The 12,464-nt window shown below is 43.3% G+C and overlaps 1 protein-coding gene across 1 annotated transcript in view; it reads left to right on the top strand.

Moving 5' to 3' along the window:
- Window positions 1-12,464, top strand: part of LOC122896836 (carbonic anhydrase 5B, mitochondrial) — a 56,140-nt gene that overhangs the window by 22,326 nt on the left and 21,350 nt on the right. The gene's annotated exons all lie outside the window — the stretch shown is intronic.

Below are 12,464 nucleotides of genomic sequence, written 5' to 3'. Positions count from 1 at the left end.
AGTCTGACATTTAGTGCATAACTCTAAAGACAGTTTTATTTCAATTAAACCAACAACCGTTAGTTAGTTTTAGTACTGAATAATATTTTTCCAGATCACATCAACTTGAAAAAAGATTTGGGTTTCTATCTTTCAGACTTTTGGAATGCTCAATTCTTAAAGGCACTTGTCTTCAAACCCACTAAATAGAGCTCTTTTACAAGTTAATTTTAGCAATACCATCCAAAGGTAGAGAAAATATCCAACATTTATAACATATATAGATGCTCATACACAGACAAGATGCAGTCTTCTAGCTTTTGTCTTGGGAGTATCTGTGGAAGAGACATTAAAGGCCCAATTTCCAAATACCTTTCCCCACCTTTTTTGTTTTGGGGAAAAACTGGTCTCTATCCTTCCACCTAATTTTTGTATTTCAAAGAATGGCTCTTAGGTCCTAAAGAAGGTGGGAGTAGGAAATTTACATCACAAAGGCAGAGTATCCACATCTTCAAATTCGAGATTTGGTACATATCTGTCTATTAGGAGAGACGCCGGAGTTGGGCACAAAAGCCATCCTAGAAGTCTGTATCTTCTAAAAACCTCTTTTTCCCTTTTGTTTCTTTAGTCTCAGGCAATTGTGGGCTGTATTTACATCTTAAAAACACAAGATTTATAATTTCAAGGAACAGGAAGAATGCAAAACATTTTTTGTTTTTTCCTCAGAGTTTCAGGGCAATTGTGATTTAAAATTTACCTTTCTGGGGTCCCTGGGTGGCTCTGGGTGGCTCAGCTGTTTGAGCATGTGCCTTGGCTCAGGTCCTGATGGGACCCTGTGAGCAAGCCCCACATAGGGCTCCCTTCTCAGCGGAGAGCCTGCTTCTCCCTCTTCCTCTGCCTGCCCCCTGACTGCTTGCGCTCTCCCGGTCTCCTTTCTCTGTTAAATAAATAAATAAAGCCTTTTAAAAATATAAAATAAAGTTTACCTTTCTTTTAAGGTATATGACAGTTGTTTTACTATTGTGATCTTCCATAATATCCACAAACATTTCGAGAGGAGTAGGTGAGGTTTGGGAATCCGGAACGATGGTGGGCTTTTAATGGCTTTTGCATATCTGGGTTTGTAGAGATTTATGTAAGACAAAGAGTTGTTTTTAATTCCTCAAAGAACTAGATTTTAGTGTGAATATCAAAGGACTGACCTGTCTTTTTAACCAAATTTGCTTCTTTATATTAGGGAGGTTTTTTTAACTAAAATCGGAATCAAAAGATTTTTATCTTTGTAAAGTCTGTATAAAGCATTTTAACATTTTAACCTTCAACATTTTAACATTTAACAAAGAATTTTAAGCCATCTTTCTGGGTTCCTAATTCAGCATGGGCTTCTATTAATTCCTGAATAATGGCCTTTTGCGGATCATTTGCAAGAGGGCCCAGGAGAAATTTTTAGTCCTGTTTCTTGTGAAAAGGGTTTGTGAATAGTCACTCTTTTTAATCTCTAAATTTAGTAGGATCTTTTCAAAGAGGAGGTAAAAGGGCTTTATAATTTAAAACATCTTGCTGCTTCCTAGGAGACATGAATTCTTTTGTAGTAGGGGGTCTAAGATACACCTGCAAAGCTGGCAGAGCCTGGTTATCCATCCTTGGAAGGCAGGAACAATGCAAGCCTCATGGCCAGTCTCAGGTGCTTTTGTTAAATTAATTTCCTGGCTTCCAGCATTTACATGAAGACCTGTGTACTTTGAACCTAGAGATTAGACTGGAGTGTTCCCTATAAATGTTGCATGGAGGGGCAGGTGGGCGGCTCAGTGGGTTAAGCCTCTGCCTTCGGCTCAGGGCATGATCCCAGGGTCCTGGGATCAAGCCCTACATTGGGCTCTCTGCTCAGCGGGGAGCCTGCTTCCCCCTCTCTCTGTGTCCGCTGCTCTGCCTACTTGTGATCTCTCTCTTTTGAGTAAATAAATAAAATCTTTGAAAAAAAAATCTTACATGGAAAGGAAATTCTTAAGTCTAATTTCTGTGATTTTATCTTGCCGAGGGAGGCCCCAAGACTGGCCATTATATTCATAAGACAAGTGAGAGCTCTTTATAAAGAAACTTTTTCTTTTTTTCTTTTTCTTTCGTTTTTTTTTTTTTTTTAAGATTTTATTCATCTGACAGAGATCACAAGTAGGCAGAGAGGCAGGCAGAGAGAGAGGAGGAAGCAGACCCCTTGCCAAGCAGAGAGCTCCACGCGGGGCTTGATCCCAGGACCCTGAGATCATGACCTGAGCAAAAGGCAGAGGCTTTAACCCCCTGAGCCACCCAGGCGCCCCGAAACTTTTTCTTTTAAATATAGCCAATTTAAAGGTTCCATCGTCTGGCCATTGATGAGTAGGATCTATTAATAGCAACTCAAACCAATAAGCCTTAATGGCTTAACCGAAGATGTATGCAGGATGCATCCAAAGAGGGCACAGGTGACGTGTCCCTGTGATCAAGAAGTTTAGCCCAAAATTAGTCTGAGAAAACAAAGACCTGGGGTACCTGGGTGGCTCAGTCAGTTATGTGTTGGACTCCTGATTTTGGCTCAGGTCGTGAGCTCAGGGTTGTGAGAATGAGCCCTGCGTTGGGCTCTGCACTCAGTATAGAATCTGCTTGTTCCTCTCCCTCTGCTCCTTCCTTCACTCTCTCTTTCTAAAATAAATAAATAAATACTTTAAAGAAAGAAAAAAAAAAAAGCAAAGAGTGTCGTTGCATAGGCAGTGAAAATGGTGTCTGGTGTCTCCAGTCTCCTGCAAAGTTGTGAGATGCCTCCAGTCATATACCCACTAATCTGTGACACCGGGTAGATAATACTAGAATGGGACTTTCCAGCACTAACAGGCAACAAGGATTGGGGTGACAAAGGTTCCTGTGGGCTGGAACCCCTCATGTCAGACACCCCAGAGAGTTGACACGCCTGGATAGAGAGAGTGAGTGTGTGTGTGTGTGTGTGTGTGTCCGAGTTTGATCTGTTTATTTATTTATTTTTTTTTTAAACTTAGAAGTTTATGTACTGCATAATTCTGTTTATGTAACATTCTTGAAATAATACAATTATAAAAATGGAGAACAGATTAGTAGTCGCCAGGTTGCAGGGATGGTTGGGGTGGAGAGGGGACAGATGTGGCTATAAAAGAACAGCAAGTACTAGGGGGACTTGTGATATAAAGTTTTTGTGTCTTGATTGTGGTGGTGATCACATAAAGCTACGAGCATGATAAAATTGCAAGAAACACACACACACACACACACAAATGGGAAATCTTCAAGAGTTTGGTGTGTGAAGAGTACATGGAGCTTCTCTATGGTTTTTGTTGTGTTTAATTGACCACCAAGGTGTACCTTGGTGAGTGCACCCTTTGGATTGTGGAGACCAAAGAGAATGTTCTCCTTGATCACCAAGCCAAGCTCTTAGGACATAGAACAAGATGAAAGGAAAAATATTCACACATTAACAGTCTCGGCTAAGCCTCGGGTCTCTTAGAGACACACTAATACCTAAGAAGGATGTACCATGGGGTTGGGCACTGGGTTGTTTTACAGTGTACTTTGGTGCATGGTTTTCTTGAGGTTGGCAGGTGACCTAGTGTCCATCTTATCCATTCTGTGATCAACTTACCTTATCATGGGAGTCTTCTTAAGGTAGTGAAGGCTTTAATAGCTTTTAAGTGCTCAGCCTGCGCCCACCAGTTTTGCGGCTTTGACTTCCAAAGTGTCCCTTAGTAATAGGCTTTACCTCATGTGTGCATCAAATGATACAGATAAAAGAAAACAAAGACCATCTCTGGGAGGAAATGGGTCGGTAACCAGAGTATTCTATCAAGTTGAACCAGAGTCACTAGGCCCAAAGACAAATACCGTCCACAAATATTTTCTCCAGCTAAATTTTGAAAGAGAGAAAAAGGACTCTCACCATTCTTACCCCATAGGACTCTGCGGATATTCTGGGGGGCTGACATGGTAAGAAATCTCACCTTCCACTGGCTGAATGTCAGATGTCCCAAGGTTCTCTCAGCTCTGGTGGTGTTGGGACAAGAGATGTCCGGTGAGTTAAAGTATCCTGCAGACTATGCCAACTGTTAGGGAGTAAGAATTTCTTCTACTGTTCAAGGTCCTTCCCGTCAAACTAAGAATCAAATTGGCATGAGACCGATTAACAAGAGAACATCATATTTAATAGCATGTGTAAGGGGAATCCCCACAGACATGGAAATTCCAAAGACAATGAGGCAACATGAGGCTTATTTGAACTAAAGAGAGGGGTAGAGGCCTGAAGACACAAAGGGGAGAAACACCATTTTAGCAGGAAGGTGAAAGGGTTACAGAGGTTGTCCTTCTATGCAGATGAATTCCCTAGGTACAGAGGAATCTCTGTTAATAACTCCCTTCCTGATAAAGCAGGCTGTTGAGGGGGAGGTAAGGAACTTTTCTTGAAACTACTGGGTTTGGATTGCTTTTAACTCAAAATAATGTTCATACCAAAGTGAGCTGTATTGCTGTGGCCTGCCCTTGGCTGCTACGGAACAAAGAAGTTTTCTGACCTAAACCTGCTTGCCTGGTTGGAGAGACTGTAGGTGTGATTTAAGGGTAAAGAGCCTTGGTATCAACTTGTTTGGTTTTCTCTATCAATAAAATAAGCATTAAGTGCCTTCTTTGTGCCTGGTACCAGGTTCAGCCTAGAGGTTGTAGAAGAAGTTCAGGACACCGGCCCTAACACTTGACACAGGCCCCGTGAGCAGATAAAGCAAATGCACACCAAAGGAGCAATGGTTGCGTGTGAAAAGGGCAGGAGTGAAAATGTTGTGAACTCAAAGGAAGGCAAGGTCAGAGCAGTGGGAGACAATGTCAAAACCAAAGTTTGGGAAGATGGACTAGAGAGGAATGAGAGAACAGGAAGAGAAACCAAGGAGTATGGTTAAGAAGTCCAAGGCTTCTGGTCATGGGCAAGGCGAGGAAGAGATAAACCTGAAAGATCCTTAAAGGAGGAGTAATGTGGTGATCAGCAGGGTAAGAGGAATCAAGATACAATGGGACTGGAAACTCCCTAGGGATGCTCTTTATCTTATACATTCCATGCACAAGCAGTGATTGAAAGCCAGCTCAGTTGTACATCGCAGAGCAATGCAGGAGGAGTGGGACAGAAAATTACATGTATAAGTGCAGGGAGAACACATAATTTTCCTTCCACCCTTCTGAGTTCTTGGCTGAGACCGCCCATAATAAAGGACAAATTAATAAGAGAAAAGCAAATACAAGTTTAGTAACCCGTACACCTCCTGTGTACATGGGAGAAACCTAGGAAAACCGAGAAGCTCCGCAAGATGGCCCAAGCCATCACCTTAAATACCATCTCCAGCTAAAGACAAAAGATGTTGCAGGGTAGGGTTGGTGGCACTTGTGGGAGGTTACCAAGCAAAGCACAGTAAACAAGAGCATGGTTCTTATGTAGACGTTAAGTCCAGCCTTCGCCACTGAGAGCTTCTGGTGATTTAGAGTCATCCTCTTCCTAGTACAGAGAGGGAGACACCCGCACACAAGGAGATTTCCCTTATAAATGTAAATTTCCCAGACAAAAGAGACACATGGGATGGTATATTATACTACCCTTCGCCACCCCCAAGACATGCCTCTTTGGTCTAAGGATTATTTTAAGAGGATTATTTTGAGAAACTGCAGACACAGGAGAAGCTGTGAAAGCAGAGTAGACGTTATCCTTCTGTCAGGGAAATTTACATTAAAAAGGGGGGCTGTCCCAGGAAGAGAACTATTACCAGAGACAGCTTTTTCATTACGGAGCCTGACCTGCTTGGGAAGGCAAACTTGGCTCTCCATACATTTCCTCTTCTCACCTTCCTGTGAATTGCCTTCCCCCCACTTGAAGCCTCAGAGCCCTGTCGGATTCCTTAGCTCCAGTGGTATTTTTAAGTCTCAATCACCTGGCTGCCTTTGGAGTCTCATATCTTTGTGGGTCTCTGGTCAGGAAGTAGGTGATTAAAAAATTTTTTTCTCCTATTAATCTGGCTTTTTATTACTGTCAGGGTGTGTGTGTGTGTGTGTGTGTGTGTGTGTCCCAGCTAAGGATCTAAAAGCGTAGGGAGAAAAGTATTTGTCCTTCCCTAAAGGGGCCTATTCTACTACCCTTCAAATAAATATCATAATAACTATACCAGTGTAATAGATCTTTTGAAAGAAAAAGATCAGAGTGCTATAATTAAAAATACTAAGAAGAGGAGATCATATTATAAGAGAGTAGCCAGAGAACATTTTACTGAATTTCCTGAGAAGGTCATAATTAAGCCCAAGACCTAGAGATATGAGGAAAGCTGATTGAGGGGAAATTGGTTTTCAATGAGAAGGAGCAGGAACTGAGGGGCTAAGGCAGGAAGGTGCTTTCTCTGTTTCAGGAGTTGAAAGAGGGACCCTCCCAAGGCTGGATAGGGTGGTACAAAGACAAAATAAATCAAAGCCAGGGCTAGTCCTATAAATAAGAACTAAAACCAAGCACATTATCATTATGGAATCTAAAGAGATTTTGATGCTTGTCACCAATATATTAGTGACTCCTTTATAATGACAGTGTACCTCTGCTCGCTGAAACCATGGTTGATAAAATTACTTTGTTTATTTCATTTTCTCCTGAAAAGGAAGGCACTGTTAGTCAGAACACTTAATCCTCTTCCTATTTTGAGGGAAAGTGTGAGCAACTACCGAGACATTTCGATCTGTATTTTCTTGACATGGAGGACGAGGATGGGAGGAGAGAGCAAAAATATGAATGATCCTTAAAACAACAAACCCTTGACAAAAGTTGTCTTCAATAAGGGGACAGTAACCAAGGGCCCCTGGTGGGGGGGTGGTTGGACTAAAGGAGGAAATGGTGGGGAAAGAAAACCTTCCAGAAGCTGAACTTGTGAACCAAAGGGCATACATTGACAGGAGCATTAAGGTCACAAAAGAGCTACCAAGGAATAGGCCTGGTTGTCTTAGGCTAGTGTGTGTTGTGGGTGAGGGTACGTTCTGGGCATTTCCTGAATGGAGTGTGGGTGACGAGTCAAGGCAAAAGGAGGGATCGTCTTGGCGATCTGCTTGTTAGTTTCCTTTTTGCCTAGTCTTTACGGGAGACCTTCGTAAATTGGTTTTGAAGGGTGTGAATCCTCAAACCCTCAGCCACAGTCTGAGTGTCTTAGAGGGGAAGGTGTTGCAAGGTCTCCTTGTGCCAGGCATCTTGAAAACTGAGTCAGTTTGAACAGAGCATTACCAGCAAGGAGATTGAATCAGTAATCAAAAGAATCCTAACAAATGAAAGTCCAGGAGCAGACAGTTTCACAGGCAAAGTCTATCAAACATTTATTTATTTTTAAAGATTTTGTTTATTTATTTGAGAGAGAGAGAGCTTGCATGAGCTGGGGAAGGGGCAGAGGGAGAGGAAGAGAGACAAGCAGACTCCTCACTGAGCACAGAGCCAGACGTGGGCCTCTATCCCAGGACCCCGAGATCATGACCTGAGTTGAAGGCTGACCCTTAACCGACTGAGCCATCCAGGCACCCCTCGACCAAGCATTTAAAGAGTTACTACCTATTCTTCTCAAACTATTCCAAAAAAGAGAAGAACTTGCAAATTCATTCTGTGAAGCCAGTAACACCCTGATATGAAAACCAGATAAAGACACCACAAAAAAACGGAACTAGAGGCCAATATCTCTGATGAACATAGATGCAGAAATCCTCAACAAAATAAAAACAAACAGAATCCAACAATACATTAAAAAGATTGTTCCTCTCGATGAAGTGGGATTTATTCCTAGGATGCAAGGGTGGTTCAGTATTCAGATACCAATCGAGGTGATACATCATATTGGTAAGAGAAAGGATAAAAAGCAGATGATCATTTCAATAGGTATAGAAAAAGCATTTGACAAAGTACAATATCCATTCATGATAAGAGCCCTCAACAAAGTATGGCTGCAGGGAACATACCTCAAACATAATTAAGGCCACATATGAAAAACCCACAGCAAACATTGTACTCAATGGAAAAAAACTGAGAGCTTATCCCCTAAGGTCAGGAGCAAGGCATGGATATCCACTCTCACTTTTATTCCACATAGAACTGGAAGTCCAGGTCACAACAATCAGACAACAAAGCGAAATAAAAGGCATCCAGACCAGTAAGAAAGAAGTAAAACTTTCACAGGGCACCTGGGTGGCTTAGTCAACTAGTTAAGTGTCTACCTTCAGTTCAGGTCATGATCCCAGGGTCCTGGATCAAACCATATCTTGGGCTCTCTGCTCAGGGGAGAATCTGCTTCTCCCTCCTCCTCTGCCTGCTGCTCTGACTGTGTGTGCTTGCTCTCTCTCTCTCTCTCTCTCTCTCTCGCTGTCAAATAAATAAATAAATAAAATCTTAAGAAAAAAAAAAGAAATAAAACTTTCACTATTTGGAAATGACATGATACTACATATAGAAAACTGGAAAGATTCCACCAAAAAACTACTGGAACTGATAAATGAATTCAGTTAAAGTTGCAGGATACAAAATCAGTGTGTAGAAATCTGTTTTGCTTCTATACAATAATAATGAAGCAGAAATAGAAATTAAGAAAACAGTCCCATTTACAATTGTACCAAAAGTAAGGTACCTAGGAATAAATGTAACCAAAGAGGTGAAAGACCTGTACCCTGAAGGCTACAAAACACTGATGAAAAAAATGGAAGAGGACACAAACAAATGGGAAAACATCCCATGCTCATGGATTGGGAGAACAAATATTGTTAAAATGTCTATACTACTCAAAGTTCTATATGGATTTAATATAATTCCTATCAAAATACCAACAGCATTGGGGCACCTGGGTGGTTAAGTGGGTTAGGCCTCTGCCTTCAGCTCAGGTCATGATCTCAGGGTCCTGGGATGGAGCCCCACATCGGGCTCTCTACACAGCAGGGAGTCTGCTTCCCCCCTCTCTGCCCGCCTCTCTGCCCACTTGTGATCTCTGTCAAATAAATAAATAAAATCTTAAAAAAAGAAAAAAAGAGGGGCACCTGGGTGGCCCAGTGGGTTAAGCCTCTGCCTTCTGCTTAGGTCATGGTCTCAGGGTCTTGGGCTTGAGCCCCACTTCAGGCTCTCTGCTCAGCAGGGAGCCCACTTCCCCTTCTCTCTCTACTTGCCTCTCTGCCTGCTTGTGATCTCTGCCTGTCAAAATAAATAAATAAAAATCCTTAAAAAATAAAAAAAAATAGTATAAGTGAATCAGGGCTGTTCTAGGGCTTTCTAGAAGTTTAAAAAATATCACACAAATAAGTAAATACAACTTTTTAATCCCAACAATAGCGGATGGATAATCAGTACTAAAATTAAAGGACATATATTGAATAAGGCACTACAAGGTAAGAAAAAGGGGAGGAAGATATGGCTCCTGTCTGCAAGGAATGTGAATTGTAATCTGACTGTGACTGTATTGTACCCATTCATATGGATTTTTCACTCAGGATTTATGAAACGGAAAGTTGCCGTTCTTTTCTATAGCAAGTTCTTGATCTTCACCAGTTCTTTTACACTAAGGGAAAATACCAAAAACATCGGGTTCAGACCTCTCTAGAGATGGGAGTAGTGCATTATATGAGAGAAGAAAAAGAGAATACTCTTTTGTGTTTGCCTATAGCTTTTAATTCTAGACCAAGATTTTGCAAGTTTGGTATTATTGGTATTTGCGGTCAGACAGTTCTTTCTTTTTTCTTTTTTTTTTTTTTAAGAGATTTTATTTATTTATTTGACAGAGATCATAAGCAGGCAGAGAGAGAGAGGAAGGGAAGCAGAGAGAGCCCGATGCGGGGCTCGATCCCAGGACCCTGGGATCGTGACCTGAGCCGAAGGCAGAGGCTTCAACCCACTGAGCCACCCAGGCGCCCCCAGACAGTTCTTTCTTGTGGGTGCCTGTCCTGTGAATTGTGGGATGTTTAGCTGCATCCCTGGCTTCTACCCTCTAGGTGTCAGTAACACCCAATTCCAGTTGTGACAATCAAAAAAATGTCTCTAGATGTTCCTCAAGGTCCCCGGGGAGCAGAATTGTTCCCTCCATTGAGAATCACAATTGTGGCAACTTTCTGAAGAGCTTTGTCTATTCTGTCTGGGCACTATTTCTGGAAATGACAAGGCTAAGATCTTGAATTTCCAGTTTCTTGGATTTGGGGTAGCTACCTCAAGGAGATGCCTTCTCTGTAGGAGTAAACCAGTGGTAAATTTCTGTTTTTTAATTTTTTTTTTTTATGAAAAGTGGAGGCTCAGGGCTCCTTGGTGGCTCAGTCAGTTAAGCGTCTACCTTTGGCCCAGGTGATGATCTCGGGGTCCTGGGATCGAGTCCCACATCCATCGGGCTCCCTGCTCTGCCAGGAGCCTGCTTGTCCTTCTCCCTCTGCCCCTCACACCCACTTGTGTTCTCTCTCTCTCAATTAAATAAATAAATCTTTAAAAAAAAGAAGAAGGACAGTGGAGTGTCAGGGACCCCACCAGACACATGGGCGATCGCCTGAGTCGCAGCTGCCTCATCACTTACAAATCCTTAGACTCTTCGTGGTGGGGTGGGGCCCGGAAGGTCATTGGTAACAATTTATCTCAATTCATAAATCTTTCACTTTCCCCATTGCTCTGGTTCTACCCATCTGGGGTGCTTCTAAGGGGCAGAGGACTGGAGCACCCCGAGTCACGCATGCCGTTCCGTCCATCTTGCGTGATGTCTCAGCAGCTGTCAGTGTTACAGGAAGTCCACCGCGATTTCTCAGAGACTTACCAGAACACCCGGTGCTTGATTCTTCGTGGGAAATCCGTGTCGGTGGTGGGCGGCGTCTGTGTGGGGCAGGTTGTGCACGCACACCTAATTCTGGAATGGAGTGGGAGCGCTCCTCGTCAGTTGCAAACTCAACAGGAAGAAATGGATTTTGCACGTGGATACTCCTTCCGCTGCACCTTTACTATTTCAGCACGAGGAGGGAGCACTTCCCTTCTGCCCCAGCCAGAGCCACAACCTGGGCAGTGAGAAGCCACTATAGTTCCAGCTCCCAGGTTACTCTGTGGACTTTGTGTTTCTAAAAGCCTTCTGGGCTTCCTCCTTTCCTCTGTAAAAGAGCATTCCTCTCCTTCGTTCTCTGCACTTGTCTATGGTTTTGCTATAGCTTGCTTGTCCCAGATTCTAATTCTCTGCTTTTCCCCTTCCCCGCCAAAGCCCCATTTTTTGTTACTGGTGAAATGACTGGGAGTGTTATTCGTAAGGTTAGCCTATCTCCAACTAAGAAATAGTGACTCCTTTTCCTCCCCAAATTCATCGGTACCTTCCTTCATTTTTCCAAAACCCTAAAGTGTTCCCCTCACCTCAGTTGGAAGCCTGTAATGTTGCATTGTATAAATAATCCAGAAATCTTCAAAACTGTGAGCTAAATTACAGACTTTATTTCTACTAGACAAGCAATTAAAAACTTATGTTTTTATAAAAACTTTTTTTTTTTTAAGATTTTATTTATTTATTTGACAGATAGAGATCACAGTAGGCAGAGAGGCAAGCAGAGAGAGGGGAAGGGAAGCAGGCCCCTGCTGAGCAGAGAGCCCGATGCGGGACTTGATCCCAGGACCCTGAGATCATGACCTGAGCCGAAGGCAGCGGCTTAACCCACTGAGCCACCCAGGCGCCCATGTTTTTATAAAAACTTTTATGAAGAGTTTTTTCATAAAAGGTTATGTCCGGAGCCGACAACCAAGAAAGAGTTCTTGAACGTCTTTGGTGCAGAAGGGTGGTTTTATTAAAAGTACTGAGACAGGACCCGTGGACAGGAGGAGCTGCTGCCCCAGGGTTGTGAGCGGTGGTTGGTTATATACTTGGGAGTTGAGGGAGGTAAGGGAAAGGGAGGTTTTCCAAAGAACTTTCATATGCTAAAGGCTCACAGGATACTGGAGGCCTTGCCATTGTCAAGTTCAGGTTGTTTTTCCCTGTAGCAAGGCATTAACATCAAGACAGTTGGGAGCTTCCTGGAAGAATGGCCCACGTGTCCCACGGGGGGGGGGGGCGGGGGGAGTGTTGCAGGGTGTCCCCTGTGCTTTGTCCTTAGCTGGCCTTCTGTTCCCTCATCACTCTGGTGAACATTTGCTTTCCAAAACTTCTCCCTCCTCTCTCCCTCTGGCCTTTGTTGGAAAGAAAGTTTCATTAATTTGTATTTGTATGTGAACCTGGTCGGTGGTTGGGGCTCAGAAAATGATCAATAAGGAAAAGAAACGCATTGGAGAACAGCCTCCTTCCGCATGGTGCTGGTCTGCCCGCGTCTTCCTGTCCTCAGGAGCCCGGGCAGCGCTTGGTTCAGGTGAGAGCAGAGGGAGGACTGAGCGCTCCTGGCTGCCAGAGCAGCAGGCTGGCGGCTCCCGCGCCAGGCGCTCTCTGAGCGGCCTCTGTCCCCTGCTTCCGTGTGGCCCCTGAGCC

The sequence above is a fragment of the Neovison vison genome, chromosome X, assembly GCF_020171115.1.
Source record: "Neovison vison isolate M4711 chromosome X, ASM_NN_V1, whole genome shotgun sequence".
In the NCBI taxonomy this organism is placed as follows: domain Eukaryota; kingdom Metazoa; phylum Chordata; class Mammalia; order Carnivora; family Mustelidae; genus Neogale; species Neogale vison.
Note: the sequence above shows the minus strand (reverse complement) of the source record. Positions and strands in the feature narration are given on the sequence as shown.